The sequence below is a fragment of the Bubalus kerabau genome, chromosome 3, assembly GCF_029407905.1.
Source record: "Bubalus kerabau isolate K-KA32 ecotype Philippines breed swamp buffalo chromosome 3, PCC_UOA_SB_1v2, whole genome shotgun sequence".
Taxonomy (NCBI): Eukaryota; Metazoa; Chordata; class Mammalia; order Artiodactyla; family Bovidae; genus Bubalus; species Bubalus kerabau.
Window position 1 is genome coordinate 112,141,037 of NC_073626.1, and position 18,390 is coordinate 112,159,426.

Here is an 18,390-nt window from a genome sequence, read left to right on the forward strand (position 1 = left end):
GAGGAAGGCATTTCCACTACAAATCATCAGGCAACTGACATTAAGAGAGCTGAGAGCTTCGGTGCTTACTGACCACTTGTGACCATTTTCGGCTAGGCAAATAAAAAAAGGAGAGATGATGTCAGCTGAGGTTCAGTCAAGATACTCTGAGAAGCTAAATGAAAGCAGGAAGAGGAACTCATGAGGGTGATGCAGTGTCTGTGTGACTACCTGTCTGGTGGATCTACCCAAAGCATCTAGTGGTGCCTTGGAGTAGCTGGCTGGCAGGCACAGCCCTTAGGAAGATGGAAGACAGCAAGGGCAGGCTGGAACTGCTGGGTCCAATCTGCATCTGTTCATTGAAAATCGAGGAGCTTTAGAGAGGAATGACTGGCCCATACCTAGTGGCAGCCTCCTAGATCTCATGCAGATCAGATCTCTTTGGCCAACTCCAACACAACTAAACAGGGAAAAGGACACTGGGAAATGTCATTCTCAGCTCGACGGCATCACAGAGCAAACGTTTACAGGGGTTACTAGTAAAATGAAAAAAAGCTTACTTCCTTTCAGTTTGAAACCAGTATTCACATGATTCAGATTTAACAAGCCCACTCAGTGTCAGGCAAGGTGCCAAATATTTTCACACACATACACACACACACACACACACACACATACACACCCCCACATAAACACAACTTCTCTAGTAGCAACACACCATATGCTACTTTTTCTCATTTCTATTGGTCACCGTGAGAGGAAAATCATGAAGAGTTTGCACAGACCTGGAACTTTATTGACAAGATGTAAACAGCAACACAGTTGGAGACAGTGTTATGTCACAGTTAGGAGAGAAAGCTCTGGAGTTTCCGGGTCCAAATTCTGGGTTCTGTTACATGAGGCCTAAGTCATCTTGGGCAAAATACTTGATTTCTGTATTCCTCAGCTTTGCCATTACAAATTTCAGATAATACCCACCTTACAGGATCGTTGTAATGATTATATGTGATAATATATGTACAGCACCTGGTGTTAAAAAAAAAGAAAGCTAAATTTAGGAATGATTGAAAAATAAGTATTAGTGAGATTCCTGCCTATGCCTATAAATATATATATATATATTTTAATATTCTATTGCTGAAACAGAATGGTTTTAAATTTTATCTACATATTTTAACTCGTTCTCTTTTTCATTATAAATCAAAATGTTTCTGTCATTATTTAATAGCATACATATAACTGAATATGTTACAAAAATCACACAGTCTCAAAATCCAGGGTATTCAATTTTTAAAATTATAATTTTCAGGAGAATATGTAGGTATTAATATGAAGTGACAATAAATAATGCCAAATTACTGAATAAACAACTTAAAATAAGTAAAAGGCAGCATAAGTTGTATCTTAATAACTTAAAAATGATGATAGGATTGTCTATTTCCATGTATACTGTTAAATCAATGTGTCTCTATAAAGTTCCTGTTAACTACAGCTTCATCATCTGGATCTTTGCCTAAATGATGTCAACACATTAGCCCTTTCTCATCATTATTTCCTGATAATCAATAGTGATCCCTGTACTTGGTCTTTCCTTTACAATTATTTGTCCTAAATGCAAAAGTTATTCATTTTGCTAGAAGAAGAAGACCGCTTGACTTTCAGATCACTTTTCATTGATTCTCAGTTGTTCAATGCTTTGCACTCCCTCCTCATACGTTCTTTTTTGGGATCTTGACTAAAGCATAATATGCCTCTCTGGATAAGTTACCAGGTGCTTGAAACAAAAGACCTTGGGCAGAAAATATAGTTTGGTTAGAATAAGTTGGATGAATTTTAACTCATACTAAATATTGACTGTTATATTTTAAGCATTCTGATCAATATTATTAGTATTGGCATATGCTTATTACCTAGTATTGAGTGTAAATTGTCTTCCTTTTTATACAATGAAGACATAGCATTATTGACTGACTCCATAAAGCTCATTTTAAAGGTTTAGTTTTATCCATTGAAATTACACAGCAAAGTGAGAATCAGACTTAAACTATTCAGTTATTCATTTCAAGGAAGGACAAGTGGGCACCTACCCCGTGGTTACACTGCACTTATACTCTAATTTGTATGCCTCTTAATCAAGGGGTATTTTGATCCAGAAGGCAATGATATAATTTAAGAATGCAGGTCCTTAGTATGTTTCAGGATATGCTAAAACATATGGCATTTGTTCAGCATATATTCAGCCAATAGACAAAAGTTATCCTTAGAAGACCCATGACAATTTGCCTGACGCTCACTTTCTGAGGCAATGCCACATTTGACCAGTAGATAGCACTCAAGATGTTTCAATAAACTGAGAGAAGGCTTCTCCGTGCAATTATTACTCTGCCAGGGAAAGTCAGACAAGTTCATTTTAGATCAGCAGAGGGGAAAAAGAGATGGCCCAAATGCCTGGAAATGGGGAGTTTTGTACCAAACCTCAGCAGCCACTTAACACAAATCTATACCGATTAGGGTAGGAAAGCTAGCCCACTCTTTTCCTAACACAATTTCTGCTGGAAGACAAGGAAAGCACCACTCATTTGACACATTGAAATAAAACATGAAAGCAGCACTTGGATGGTAATGTTGACATCCAGAGAGACCACAGGTAGAACATGTTGGTTGCACTGCACAGAACTCAAAAAGCAAAACTTTCTTGTGCCTCAATCATCCTGCTAATTCAAAAGCCACCTGTATTTCAGAATGCAATGTTTACAAAAAGAACAACCTGGCTATAAACAAAAAAATGAATTGCAATTTCTTGAAGCCAATGGACAGTGTCTTGGCATAGTTAGACCTACTAGGAAGGATAACTGGCATTATGCTTTTATAAGCAATGGCTTCCGTCATACAAAAGAATCAACTCATATTACTTTAGAAGCAGAAAGTGGTAAATGGGGATGCTCCTGGGGTTTTTTATTTTTGTTTATTTGGCTATGGCAAGCAGCATCTTCAATCTTTTTGAGGCACGTAGGATCCTTAGTTGCAACATGTGGGATCTAGTTCCCTGACCCGGGATTGAACCCAAGCCCCGTGCATTGGGAATGCAGAGTCTTAGCCACTGGACCACCTGTGAAATCCCTGGTCCTGTGATTCTGAACCATTTTTCACATGTTTCAAGCTCAGTTCATCTGATACAGGGTCTGTGTTAAATGAGGTGAGGGTCATCAAGGTGCTGTTCAAGTAGATACAAAAAGCTGGAGTATGAGAAGTTAGGAGATGAGAGTCATTCAAATATCCATGAAAGAAAAACTGGAGGCATCTGAGCAAGGAAAGAACATGTCAAGGGAAAAAGATATCTGGGGGAAAATCAGTGAAAAACTACAGAAAACAACTTCAAATTCCATCTGCAGAAAATTGTTGGTGGTTGGGAGGTGGTCAGTCTCTTTGAAAAGCCAGTTTCTTGGAGGATAGATTTTCAACCCCTGCTCTCTAGGGTCCAACCTTAAGCTTTCTGCAGCTGTGCTCCCAGCCCATCATAAATGGACTCACACCCTCAGGATGGCTAACCCAATATCCCACTCAAAAATTTCTGAATTTCATTTCAAATTGCCTGAAACTACCTTCAGCCTTTGACCTTCCTATGAGTTATTAAATAGCTTTCTGTTGTAATTGTTCAACTTGTTTCAGTTATGTTTGTGTATTTGAAACCATAAGGTTTTTCGACTGTGCTAGGCTTACTCTGGGCTTCCTTGGTGGCTCAGATGGTAAAGAGTCTGCCTGCAATGCAGGAGACCCAGGTTTGATCCCTGAGTCAGGAAGATCCCCTGGAGAAGGGAATGGCAACCCACTCCAGTATTCTTGCCTGGAGAATTTCATGGACAGAGGAGCCTGGCGGGCTACAGTCCATGGGGTTGTGAAGAGTCAGATGTGACTCTGGGGGTAGGATGGAGCTGTGGAGTGTCTAATATCTGGTCCACAATAATTAACAGAAAGACAGCAAGGGAAAAACACATTTACAGAACACTACCTTAACTAATCAAAGGAAAAGATTCCAATCTGAGAATATTTAGAGTTCCTGGAAGAAGACAGACAGACATCTGGGATGAAAAGAGGTTGGCATGAGCTCCCCCGGCACTAACCCTGGAGTCTAACCTTCCTATGCCATCATCTGGCTGTGTGACCTTGAGAATATCACTTTCCATCTCTGGGCTTCAGGTTTTTCATCTATAAACTGAAGGGTTAAGCAAAATGCTCCAATTCTAATCTTCTATAGCTCTGTTCTCCTGCCTTCTTTCCATATAGGAAGCTACATTTGAAGGAGGTTAATTGATTTCCTAGCAATGACATCTATTATACTTGATATACCAGTGAAAAAAAAGGTGACCATTCAGTCAAATAATCGTGCATATATGAACACTGCATGGCAACACACTTTGAAACACAGCGACAACTTTACAAAACACACTCTGACTGCTAGAGATGCTCTCTCCCACCTTGTCAGTCTTGAGTGATATTCACCCACATCATCACAGGACTGGCTAGGACCCACAGGCTGCTTCTCCTCCCCTCCCTCCAACGTCTCCTCTTGGCTGCTGATGGTGGCTTCAGCCACCAGTACTTTGCTGGTAGCACCTTCTAACATCCAAGTGAAGAAATATAGTTGTGGCAAAAAAACTTCACTGTAGAAGAACTCTTTGATTTGTGTTTGAACTTAGGGCAACTGATAACATTTACGTGATAAAACTTCATAAATCCCCCAAACATGCTGACCCATCTACCAAGAAAATGTCCAGTTCTCTCCTGAAAAGTCCCATAGAACTAAGAATATAAATAAGTTCTTAGTACATTCCAAATGTGGAGGCTACAATTCTATAGGGAAGGGAAGGGAGGAAGGATTTGATTTGCATTGTTGTAAGGCAGAAATTAACACATTGTAAAACAATTACCCTCCAATTAAAAAAAAAAAAAAGAAGAAGAAGGGAGAGACAGGGAAGGAAAGGGAGGGGGGAAAAATAAGTTTCTGTAGAGCAGCAGTTCTCAACCATGGCTGTATAGTGAAATCTCTTGGGTGAAAAATGTCACTGTTCAAGTATACTTTTAAAGAAGTTAAAGTCCCCAGTGCCATCAGGGTTGAGTCAGTGTAACACAGCATCATATTAATAAAATGGTGACTAAAGAATATTCAATTACTCAACAAGAGTGGCAACTCAAAAGGATTTGTTGTTCCAAATTCCTACCAAAAAGCCCACCAGCTTTCGAAGAGGTCCAAAGGCTCCCTGAGAATTCCCTGTATCCTTGGTGTAATACTGCCATGTTCCTGAGTTCTGATTACTCCTCCTCAGAGGGTTGCAGAGCCATGTGCCATGCAATTCTCTATCCTCTCACCCTTCTAAAATTATTACCTCATCAATGCTTCAGGCTTGGTACTGTCAGACCTCTTTTCCTGATAATAAGATAGACTCTGGGGCTTTTAGCATCCATAGATCACTCCTACAACTCTTACTCACTAAAGGTTCATTCATTCACTACATCACAACTTTTATAACTGCTGGTCAGTTGAAAAATACCTGAGGCAGAGTGATGAATTGGAAAGACTCTGCACAAAGAAACTGAAGGCTTTGAATCAAGTTTCAGATGGGCCCATGCCTCTCTCCAGATGACCTGAAGCAAGTCACATAACCTTTTGAGCTTCCATTTCCTTAAATATAAAGTGAGAAAGTTGGTTAGTGTCTGATATCCACCACAGCTCTCAAATGTTATAATGGCATATGATGTTCTTATACACATTCTGGTAATGATGCTAATGAACAGTAAGTGGTGAGAAAGTAAGTGCAGAGGAGAAGCACAAGGAAAAGGCAAATGGTCCAAGGGAGCCACAAATTGACAGATTGGCTTTCAAAGCATTGACAATATCCCCATGCTGCTGCTAAGTCACTTTAGTCATGTCTGACTCTGTGCGATCCCATAGACAGCAGCCCACCAGGCTCCCCCGTCCCTGGGATTCTCCAGGCAAGAACACTGGAGTGGGTTGCCATTTCCTTCTCCAATGCATGAAAGTGAAAAGTGAAAGTGAAGTCGCTCAGTCCTGCCCGACCCTCAGTGACCCCATGGACTGCAGCCTTCCAGGCTCCTCCATCCATGGGATTTTCCAGGCAAGAGTACTGGAGTGGGGTGCCATTGCCTTCTCCGAATATACCCATAAGTTGCCTTTTAAAAAGACTACAGTGGAATCATATGGCAGGAAAATTTGGTAGGTTCTATTTTTTGCTACTTTGTCTACATGAAAAGACCCTTTTCACTCCCCTCACACTGGGAAAACCACACTTGCAAAACGAAAAAGGCAATGATCTGATTCTCTAGATGTTAAATTGCCTCTGAGAAAGGGACAATGTTAAAAAAAATTCCTCTAATATGCCGAGACACTTTTATAATATTCCAACCGCCAGTTCAGTTCCCTGTTCCTCTGTAGCAGCTCTTGCATCACATTTCTTCATTCTTTGCTTTCAAACAACCATGACCATCTCCTCATGCAGTCTCCTGCTTTAGACAATCCTGTCTGTTACCACTGCATATATCTCTATTCCACTTGATGTCTGACTTTCCTACTCCAAAAAGTTGGAAGACTCCTTATTTCCTGCAGACCAAGGTAACCTATTTAGCTTGGCATTCCCAGATCCCTACCATCTCACCTATAACATACTTTTCTCTCCTTTTCTTTTCCATCCATCGGTGAAGTCACATGAAGTCCCTCCATTCGGCCTTTGCTCATATTGTTCTTCCCACATGGAATGGCTTTACCTATTTTCTCCTACATAAACTAAATCTGGCCATTCTCAGAAGCTCACATTTCATCTCTGCTATGAAGCAGTCATGCTGGTTTCCAAGGATCTGCCCTTCCTCCAACTGTCCTGGGCAACACTTCAACTCTCCCAGACTGTCTCGTTTGTGGCATGCTCCTGTTTACACTGAGTGTTCTGAATGACAGAGTCAATGTACTTAATGCTTCTAGCATGCTTCTTTTTTTAATTAAAAAAAATTTTTTTTTGCCACACTGTGTAGGCATTTGGGATCTTAGTTCCTCAACCAGGGACTGAACCCATGACCCCTGCTCTGTACATGCAGAGTCTTAACCACTGGACTGCCAGCAAAGTCTATCATTCTTGCCTATCTTTTCCCCTTCCCTCCCTGCTCCCCTCCCTCCTTTCCTTCCCATCTTCCTTCCTTTCACTTTACCACAATACATACAGTAAAATTTCAGGAATACACTAAATTAGCAGCAATCACCTTATAAATAAACACAGTAATAGCAGACTGGGGGATCCTGGGTGCTTCTCTTCCACAGCCTAAGCAACAGGACACACACATTCTCCTGTGTCCCTTAGCTCTTAGCTTGGAATCCAACACCCTTCAACAAGTTCCATTGTGAGAATACTTAGTATTAGGACACATGTCCAAGTTGAGGTTTCACTTCAAAATTTTATGCATAAATTTCCCAAAACTGCAGAAACAGTCTAAGAAATAGGACCAAATTTAAAGAGTGCAATATTCCAGTCATTAAATCACTTATTCATTTCAATAGTGTGTTAAGTCATGCACTCCTCATTGAAAGAGCTAGTAATAACAGAATTGGAAACCACTAAATCAAGAAGAGACCTCACCTTCTAGTTTTAGAGATGAGTCAGCTGGGGCTCCTGCAGAAACACCAAGTCTAAATGAGGTACTGCCTCTTGCAATACTGTTTGCCTTTCTTCTTCTTTTAGCAGCCCCTCTCCATAAAGGTGTTTCTCTAATGTCTGCCAATCCGTTCCCTATTCATCACTTTCCAAAGATTGTCTGTAAATGAAATGCAGAGACAAAGTTGGACAAGCTGATCAACTTACATCTGTCCCATTTTTTGCAATGATCTTATTTCTGCTTCCAGGATAGAATAACTTTCTAGAAGTGAGCCCCCAGTCTTGGTAAAGAATATTTGTGAAGGGGAAGGGTAACTATAGGGAGGTGAGTTATATATTTAGATATGCAAATAATGATTTTGCATCTTAGGACAAGCAGAAGTGGGTTGTTGCTACTGCAGCCTTTGCATGGGTCCTAGAATTCCCCAGTCAGCCTTGGCCAAGAGTTAGGAAGGATATATAACCCTTTTTTGACTCTTCCTCCACAGGGAATGGAGTTGTATATCCCACCCACAGCCTCAGAGACAACACCTCTCAAAGTCACAGAGGGGCCCAGAACAGTCTGGAATGACCTCCCTTCCCTCTGCACCAGGTGGCCCAGTGGTAAAGAATCCATCTGCCAGTGCAGGAGAGGAGAGTTTGATCCCTGGGTTGGAAATATCCCCTGCAGGAGGAAATGGCAACCCACTCCAGTATTCTTGTGTGGAAAATTCCATGGAGGGAGGCAGGCTGGTGGGTTATAGTCCATGGGGTCTCAAAGAGTGAGACCCGACTGAGCCCAAGACACACACACCTTCGGGAAAATCTTGACACACCCAAAGAAAGGAAGGGTGGGACCCTACCTACCCACCTCAGTCCTTGTGTGAGGAGGAGATGGAAACATTTTCCCCCTACAACTTCCAACTCAAATTTCACTTTGTTGTGTTTTATTTTCTAAAGGTTGAAAATCAATCGCAACTCCACTCCCTCGCCTCAACGTGTTTTTCTTTTCCAAGAGAAGTAGGAACTATCCTTGCGTGTTCTTTTGAAGTAGCTGCCTAGGGACTTATCTCTGGAGAAGCGGTTTTACCTCTTTAAACCTTAGATTGCCCATCTGTTCATTAAGGGGTTGATGGATGATGTCTAAATTTTCATCCACCGTAAACGTGGGAGTCCCTGAGCCCCACTGGCCCTTGACTTGAGTGTCTAGCACATAAATAGTTAAAGGTTAAGGATCTCTCAAATGGAGACTTGCTAACATGGGGGTGAGGATGCCAGGCAGCATATTTGTAGTCTTGTCCAGCCTTGGCCTCAAAAATATCCTTCTCGAAGATTTGCCGATGAGGAGGCTACAGCGGGGTCTCCTCTTCTAAGTCTTCCCCCCAGGCGCCCGGGCGCAGCTCTATCTGGAACCTGGACACCAAGCAGCTCAAAGCATCTTCAAACCCGAGTAAGCCTGGACCCCCTACTGCTAGCTCGGCTTCTTACAGCCCTGTGGCTACCCCTCCTCAAGGTCCCTCTAGGTCTCCACTACTTTCCACGTCCCCAAATTCTTCCAGCCGCCAGCTGCACTTTGGACCCCCTGCCTTGGACTCCGAGAGAGCCAGTGCTGCCGCGGAGTGGGGCGCCCTTCCGAGACGTCCTGGGATCCAGTCCCCACCCCCACCCCCCGCCCTACCCCCAGCCCCACTCAACCACCACCCACCGCAGGCTTTCCTGTTAGCAGCTCCCCCACGCCCCGTCTCAGGACCCGGCCGTCTCCTTCCCCTCGAACTCCCTGGGTGCTTTCCAGGCGCACTTCCGCATCCAAGCAGCCTCTTCCCGTGCAAAGGAAGAGCTGGTCAGTGGGCAGAGCGTCTGACCCAACTGAGCCACCCGGACTGGCCCTCTGCTGGGTGGGGTCGGAGAAGGAGCCGGGCCTCGCTGGGCTCCCGGGCGCGCTCCGCTTTGCCCGCCTAGAGCAGCCCAGCGAGGGAACCCTGCACCAAAGCGCCCGAGCCGCAGCTCCCCGCCCGCGGGGACCCCCGCGCTCACCCCGACCCGGGGACGCCAAAGCCCCCAGCACCGCTGGAGCCCCTAGCAGCAAGCCGGAGCGCCAGCGGCCCCGCACGCTCCTTTTCCGGCCCCCTCCAAGGAGGGGCGCGCAGGGGCCCCAGAAGCATCTCCCGCTCGCCCTCCCCCACCCCTTTCCCAGCCCGCCCACCCGACCCGCGCGGCGCGGCGTTGCGCTCGGATTCCGGGAAGGAAGCGCCGCTCTGTGTCCCCGGCGTCCTCAGTCCTGCCCCCCGAAGTGGAGATGCGCGAGTGGCAGGCGAGGGCGCGCAGCTCGTGAGACGCCGCGCCAGCCGGCACCATGCGCCTGCGGCCGCTGCCCCTCGTGGTGGTCCCCGGCTTGCTGCAGCTGGTGAGTGCCCGGCCCACCGCGCGCCCCGCGCCCCACGCCCCGCGCGCCAGGGCGGCGTTTCGGCGGGAAAACCGCGCCGGTGGCCGACTCAGAAGCGGAGCCTGGGGCTGCTGGGGACCTGGTGCTGGGGGCGCGCGCAGCGGAGGGAGTTTGGGGGTTTGCTTTAGAGGTTGAAGCCGAAGAATCAGGGAGTGGGATTCAGAGAAGACCCTGAGGCTGGTGAGGGGCTTTTGTTGGGTTGAGACTGAAGAACTGGAGTGAAAAGGGCAGAAAGTGGCAGGAAAAAAGGTGCGAGAGAAGGAAGAGGTTTATTGAAAAGCGATCGAGGAGGGAAGGAGGAGAGAAGGCTAGACGGACGTGATGAAGATGGGCTGAAAGACCCAGAGTTTGAGAGGCTTGGTGGTTTTTATTTTTCACGTGTTATTTTGCACGGATGCCCGCAAACACTTCTAAACCTCGGCATCGTGCATCCTCGTTCTCGGGACCGATTAGTGGCTCCTTGGTGGGGAAAAACTTAGGCAAAAGACCGATTTGGGAGACAGATTGTATTTCTCTTCGTTTTCCAATCTGGCCCTGGGGACTAGGATGGGGTTTTGTGCCGACGGGGAGGCAGGATGTAACTTTCAAGTCCAACTCCACCCGTCGTCTGTAAGCATTCTGTTCCCAAAGACCTCTCCCGTCGGTTCTGGGCGGCTCAGGGGGAGCTGAGGAATAGGAAGGGAATTAGAAGGTGACGCAGGGTCCACCAGCGAGGCTCTCGGCGACAGCTCAAGGGGTGACACTCATTTCTCCTTGCTTGGAGGCTTGGCGCCACGCTCTCCTCCTTCCGAATTACCTGTATGCTGTATAATTGCTAGATAATTCTGTTTAAGGGAGAGCCTAAGTAAAATCTTCAAGAAAACAACTTTTAAAATAAAATTCTGTAAGGGGATTGCTGTGGCTCAGTCCACGTCTGTGATGGGTTTCTCCTGCTCTCTAGGCACTTAATACCGTGCTATTAAGAGGGCTTTCGCCAGAAGCCAGGGTTTCTTTGGTCCTCATACTTAAGACTTTACCCACTTGAATCTGGGCTGTTAAAACAGGGTTAAGGAACACAAGCATGATGATGTGTTCCTCCCTTTCTTCCATCTGTCCTTCTCTCTCTCTCCTCCACTTCTCTGAGGGAAAAACCAAGTAACTTATTAAAGTTTCTGTATGATACATATCATATTGTAGACGCAGAGATATTTGCATTTGCAGAGACATTTGGGGATGGAAGGAACTCGAAAATCTCTTAGTGAAGGGGCGAGGGCACCGAAAGTCCTGTCCATTCTTTATACAACGGAGATGAGCTTCACCTGCGCAGCATTAACCAAGAAATTCTTCAATGGCATCAAGAAGAAAATGCAGTGATGCTCCGACGTTGTCCTTGAATGAGCCAGCACATACTAGCTATATACAATATTGCATGTTAAAATCCATTTTGCATGCCAGGCGTTAAGCGTGCCACATATTTTTCACATTAGTCTTCAGTATCTGGATGCCAATACAAGATGATCTAACAAAGCACATTTGTATGGTGTATATTAAGTTAAACTATAAAAGTCTGGGGAAATCAGGTACTTAGGTTACTTAGGTAGGATCTTCAAGGATCTCTTAGTTCATTTTTTTTTTTTCATTCATTTAACTTTGCATTCAGTGATCATCAACTGTGTATCTATTCCACTGTATTAGACTGTTAAAGATGAGGGACCGTATTGGGGGATGTGTTGGGAAAAGTTCTCCTATCAGCTACTGTATGGGGAATGTTAGATTTTTTTTTCCTCCACACAACCAGAGTCAATAGGGAATAAAAAATACATCTTGACAGGATTGTATACCTTCCTTAAGAGCTAGTTCTAATATTACAGCATGGATTGATTGATTAGTTTTTAAGGAAGTGTATGTCAAATTCTAATCCATTTTTGGATTGTGCTTGGGTTGTAATGTTTTTTTCCTGGAGCACTTTATCATGGTAAGTGAGGTGGGGAGCTGCAGCTGTGTGATAAGCACACATTCCTTACACTGCCATCCTTTTGGACAATAAAAAGCTGTTTACATTCTCCGCAATCTTATAGCTGTTTCCAACCTTATAACACAAGGGGGTTAGAATGTGAAAGGAAAACAGAATAGCTGAGCTGGGTAAATCTAAATGAAACACCCCCCAATCCCAACATTCGCCCCACCCCAGCAAAAAAAAAAAGTAATAAATTGGCTCTTCAAATGGCTTCTAATTTTATTCTACCATTTCAGCTAATATTGAACTTCTTTGCTAAATCCCAGGAGCAGGTGGATCAAATGTTTGAAAACTAATTTTTTCACTTTCTAGGAACCAGATGGACTTAGTTCATCTGCCCTTGGTGGGAGGCAGAGGGAACAAGATTGGATTATTGTTGGCAATAGATTTTACTTTTCCATTCCCACTGCCATCATAAAATGCTAAATATGTTTAAATGAGTAGTGGATTCATTTGGGGATATTGAAATTTTAATTTTAAGAAATTTGTCTGATTCATATGAAAATAGTCAGAGGGAGTTGAGCCCAAATAAGTCGCTATCATATAACACTGGTACAGATTTTTACTTACTTGGGAGATATTTACAATTTTTAAGAAAACACTAAGCTGAATGGATAAATATTGTAGGTAAACTATGAAGTATGTGTGTCTGTGACCTGTCCTTGCCCAGTTTTCCTGGCCTCTGTTCAGTGTTTTGTTATACCCAAAGTATGATTACTAGGCATTTGCAGAATTTAAGTAGCAAACCCGAATGTATTATTTTCTTTGAAATTCTTGTACAGCAACATATTCTTTATAAAAACATTAATAGCACATGATTTCTCATCTGCCATCGAATGAAAAGAGAATTAGCATTTGGAGTTAACATTATAATAAAATGAGTGCTATTTTGTGACATGATACAAGGTAAAAACTTCGCCAGTTGACAACTTCTTGCAGATTTGCATTATTATTTGTAACTCATAATAAGTGTGATTTTTGCCTCTAAGTAAAATGCAGATTGTAAAACATTAATTTGAAATAAGTGGATGATTAGCTTGAGTTTAAGATAAAATTTAGTGGTGATTTAAAAAATTAGTTTGTTATACATTTCAACTTGTTTTTCTGTAATACAATGATGAGTTTATCAAGTAAAATATAAATTAAAAAAGTGATGCAAGTTAGCAAATTTTTAGAAACCTATAAAATCAGAATATTTCTGATGCAAAGTGTTACAGTTTTAAGCTCATCATTATACAGTATTATCCTGCATGAGCTTATTGAGGTTATTTTTATTTTAATAAATTGTTAATTATGATAGTTATTAAGTGTGATAGTCATAACATATATTTATCCACAGCTCTGTATTTACAAGAAGTGATAATTCATGACTGTCTTCCATTCAGAAATCACAATTTCCCTCATATAGTTTGGATCAATAAACATCAAAACAGTGTTTCCTAGTGTAGGATCAATAATTGTCTGTTGCCTAGATGACAGTGCTGAGAAGGAAAAAAATACCACCATATCATGGTTACAACTTAGAGTTGGCTGGGCTTTAAAATGGACTCCTCATTAAAAGCATCATTATCTTAGACCTTATTTAAAATGAGAATTGGTATTAGACAATTAGATCCTGTGTTCCAGCCAGTCACCTGCCAGTATAAATGGTGTTCCGTTGGCCTGTTCTAAGATTATGTTGTGTCCTTCAGTTTTAAATGCCTTCCACATGGGAAATGACTGCTCTTGGGAACTTAGTTTATAGCTCAATAGGTTTCCGAATGGAAAAGAAAGGCATTGTTACTTTTCATTCTGTAGTTTTTTCCTTAATTTTCTTTTTATTGTTTCTGATTAGTGGTCAAAATGCGAAGTAAGGCACAAAGCTTTTTTGAAAAACCTTTTAGAGGTTTTACACTGTCAGCTTAAAATGTGTAGCTCTTGCAAGTCTAATGAATTAAGAAATGTTGATTTTCACAATACGCGACCCACCTTTTATCTATTAAAAAGCTAATCAATACATTGTGAAAGATTTCATTATTTAGTAGTAAGCAATCAGAGATGAATATAAATGTGTCACAGGTCTGTGGCTTTGTAAAGGCTCCAGGGCTGTCTCTTACTGTTTACATATTCTGTGGACTCTTTTACCTGAAGCTTTGCTGGGTAGGATTTGAAAAAAGAATTATAGCCACACACTCAAGTGCCTACAGTTAAGGCTGTGTCAGCATTTCTGTAAAGAATCTCATTTCTATCTTAGCCATAAGCATTATTGCTGGTTAGAAGTTGGCATTTAATATCCTGATTTTGAAGTCAATTATTAAAGCTGCTTTAAAAAATTGGTCCAAATGATTTTGAGTTCATTCTCTAGGTATTCTTATAGTATGTGTAATGATGATTTAACAAACTAGTTTCTATATTCTTCTTGGTTATAATTTAAATTGTACTATGTTTAAATTATTTTCAGTAGTCTCTTACCAGTTAACCTATTTATTGAACCACTGTAAGATTTTGAAACACTGTTTCATCTTAAATAATTTTAATTGTGCCCAATTCAGATGCCTTAGTCTTTGTTTACTAACAATTGTACATCTTTATTTGCTAACAATCTATTTGAATATTTTATTACTTGTCATATGACCAATGGTGTTGATGACAACTCCTTTCTTTATTTCAAAATTATGTTCAATAGAAAAGGATATAAAGCAATTTACAGTATAGATTTTCATATTATAGAAAGAATTCTAAGATATGATTGACTGAAAACTTCCAATTGATGTTATTTTTAATTTATGAAAAATAACTGTTTGGTTTGTTATGCTGTAAGATTTGTATGTAATAAGGAATTCTTTTCCTTTATAGAACTACCATTAAAAATGAATACTTCAAAAAAAAAAAATGAATACTTCACCATTTAGACCCAAAAGCTTTTTCCTAGCCAGATCATTCAAGAAATTAAAATAGTTGTCTTTAAAATTATCATTCCTGTAAATTTTGCTTTTCTTCAATTTATGGACCTACAGTAAGAAAAGTGGGAGATTTTATAAGTTTAAACTGCAATAATAATGCTGCTTTAGATTTGTATATACTTACCTGTTTTCAAGTTTCTTTCACACAGTTTATCAATTCTATTCTCCCAATAAATTTGCAAGAATGACATGTTAAATGTTTCCATTTGTGTATTGGAAAGAAAAATGCAAAGATTTGAGTTTTATTTATAAATAAATTGCATTTTCAACAAATATTTACTATTTTGTCCCTGACTTTACACTGAGACTGTAGCAGACATTGAGGACATAGCAGTAAACAAAATGGAACTGCTCTAAGGACACGTATGTGTGTGTGTGTACATACATATACACGGGTCTCTGTGTGTCTTGGGCTGATCATTTAAAAACCCCAAATCCCTCATCTGTACCGTGACATCATTAATGATAAAGAGAATTAAAAATTATTTCTAATATCTCTCTCCTTTTTTAATGTACAGTGTTTCTGGTTTTTCTTTTCATGTATTATGTACATCTTTAGTTACTATACAGTTTAAAGTATGTCTTACCTACAAACATAATTGCTCTAAGTATGTTTTACATGAAGTTTGTGCTGTTAACCTTATCACAAATGATACACATATTTAGAAATAGATTTAAAATGCTATATGAATAATTAATGTTGTATCTTCTTATGGAAAAGGAAAATTTAGTGAAACTAGGCAAAGGGATTGATGAATACTTATTTAACACATATAATCAGCAAAATCAATAAAATTTAAATTAAAATGGTACAATTAGGGCTTTTCCCCATCTATACCATTTTTGAATTGTAAACTATTAGCATCTACTCATTCCTTTAATTTAAATAAAAAGTAAATTGACTCTCAGTTAAATTCTAATTATTAAGATAAGCAACATTGCAGTTTAATAATGTACTTCAGGAAACTAATGTGTGACTTTTGTAGTCTCAGTAGAATCTAACCTATTTGAAGCAGGAATACTTTTAACTAACTCTAAAGGTCTCAAGAGTTCTAATGTAAATGGTACGAAATTTTAAAAAAGAAAACCAACAATGAATTGGTATGTGAGAACTGTCAAAGGTGGAAGAAATTGTTAATGGTTTTAGCATCAGGGGAAAGGCAACTGACACAGACTGACAAGTCCTGGAGTTCAGTCCCAGCTACATTTCAAACAACATAAATGTCTTTAAAAAAAAAAAAAACTTGACTTTGCAATAGTGCTGTTTTGGGCCAAATAAAGGGATTCTCAGGCCAGTCCAGGTTCGATGCACGATACTGGATGCTTGGGGCTAGTGCACTGGGACGACCCAGAGGGATGGTATGGGGAGGGAGGAGGGAGGAGGGTTCAGGAGGGGGAACACATGTATACCTGTGGCGGATTCATTTTGATATTTGGCAAAACTAATACAATTATGTAAAGTTTAAAAATAAAATTAAAAAAAATTAAAAGAAAAAAAACAGTTAAGTAAATCTCTTTATTCAAGAATATGAAAGATTGTGATTTTCAAACATTGCCGTATATATTGACAATTTTAAAATCTCACTGTTTTTACTTTAAATTATATGGTAGGTATATTTATACACTCAAAACAGTAACTTAGGAAATAGTTTAGGTTACATGAAAGAAGAGGCCACGTGTAGTTTATATGGCCATGAAAAGCCCATGATCTGCATGATATTTTGAATGGATAATGTATACAGTAAGAGAATAGGGACTCAAAAGAACCATTTAACATTTTGCAGCAATGAAAGCAATCGTTTTTTATTAATAAAGTTGTGCATTTTGATAACCCCAATGAAAGACTCCTGGGATCAGTATAAGAATTATATGGCTACAAAAATGAAAAGGGAAGTGAAATTTTCAAAGGTGTGTTTTCCAAAGTCATGGATTCACCTGCTGCTCCCATGTTGACGACTCCCAAATCTGTACCTCAATTCCTACCCTACTGCTCAGGTTCCCAGGCCTTCTCTCATAGCTTAGTGTTCTTTGATTTGGATGTTTTACTGCAACTCACACTCCACACATCCACAGCCACACACACCTTTCCTGAACAAGTACCTTCCAACATTCATGGAATCAGATCTTGACGATCCTATTTCTTTCCCCATTTTCATGTCTGGTATCTTTGTGTTGGGACAAGTGACTTGATATAAAGCATTATATGGTTTACAAGATTCTTTCATGTGTGTGGTCTCATGATTCATCTTCACATCAGCTCGGGAGGGTAAACGGAGCAATAGTTACTGCATCCATTTTAAAGATGAAGAAACAAAGGCATGGAAGGTTTCCAAGATGGACCTTATACAGACTCACAAAAGGCACAACTTGAATTGTGCACCCGGTCCAGCCCTGAGGCCAAGGCAGCAGCTGTCTGTAGCAGAAGGTTGTGATATCCTTCAGAGACACCTAGCGTGATAAGGCTTGAGGGACATTTCTGAGACACTCTTTTCTGCTCAGTGACCACGCTGAGGCAGAAACCTCAATTCATTCACTTTAGGAATGTTTTAAACAAATTTGTCATGAAGTCAAACAAGTTGAACAGAACAAACAGATTCTTAGAGCCTGTCCCTTAACTGGGAGTTCTGTTTAGACTTTAGCTTCAGAATTGATTTGCCAGGCGTTCCAGCTTTTGCAGCATTAAAGCTAAATGAATGGCTGAGTTGTGTGGTTCCAGTTAGCGTCAGCAGAGGGTTTGCGAGTTCCTCTAATTCCTCAAGATCTCAACTTATCTCACTTCAGGTGGGAAAGGTGAACAAGAAGAGAGAAAAAGGCCTTAACTTCTATGAAGGGCTACTTAATCTTGGTTTTTTAATAGACAAGTAGAATTATGAGAAGGAACCAGTGGGGCGGGAGGGCATCTAGTTGGTTCTGACACTCATGTGGAACTTGTGAGCATTCATGGAAAATTTTGCTTTACAAGTTGCATTCTTGCTCTTGCCCTCTCTACCTTTCTTACTTTTTATGAAAATGCAAGCTTTATTATGGGCTTCCCAGGTGGCACTAGAGGCAAAGAATCTGCCTACCAATGCAGGAGACATAGGAGACGTAGGAGCCACAGGTTTGATCCCTGGATTGAGAAGATCCCCTGGAGTAGGAAATGGCAACTTTTTCCAGTCAATTCTTGACTGAAAAATTCCATGGACAGAAGAGCGAGGTGGGCTACAGTCCATGGGTCGCAAAGAGTCAGACACAGCTGAGCATGCACACGTGCAGTGTGTGCATTATAGAAATACTTTTAGAAATATTATAGAAACAGTATACCGTAGTGGATGTTGTTGGCTCTCCACCCAGGTCCTTTGGATCCCTTTTTACCATCCCTTTTTATGTACTTCTATATGCCCTGACCTTTTTCAG

The 18,390-nt window shown here is 41.0% G+C and overlaps 1 long non-coding RNA gene across 2 annotated transcripts; it reads right to left on the minus strand.

Annotated features, from left to right (window-relative positions):
- Nucleotides 1–767: 767 nt before the first annotated feature.
- On the minus strand, nt 768–9,435 carry LOC129647748 (uncharacterized). 2 transcript variants are annotated; one of them, XR_008712480.1, is made up of 4 exons: nt 9,319–9,435; nt 7,620–7,794; nt 5,529–5,659; nt 768–1,005 (listed from the first exon to the last, which is right to left on the minus strand). It is a non-coding gene; the product is annotated as an uncharacterized LOC129647748 (long non-coding RNA). The 2 variants fall into 2 exon arrangements; XR_008712481.1 differs by lacking the exon at nt 5,529–5,659.
- Between the last annotated feature and the right edge of the window lie 8,955 nt (nt 9,436–18,390).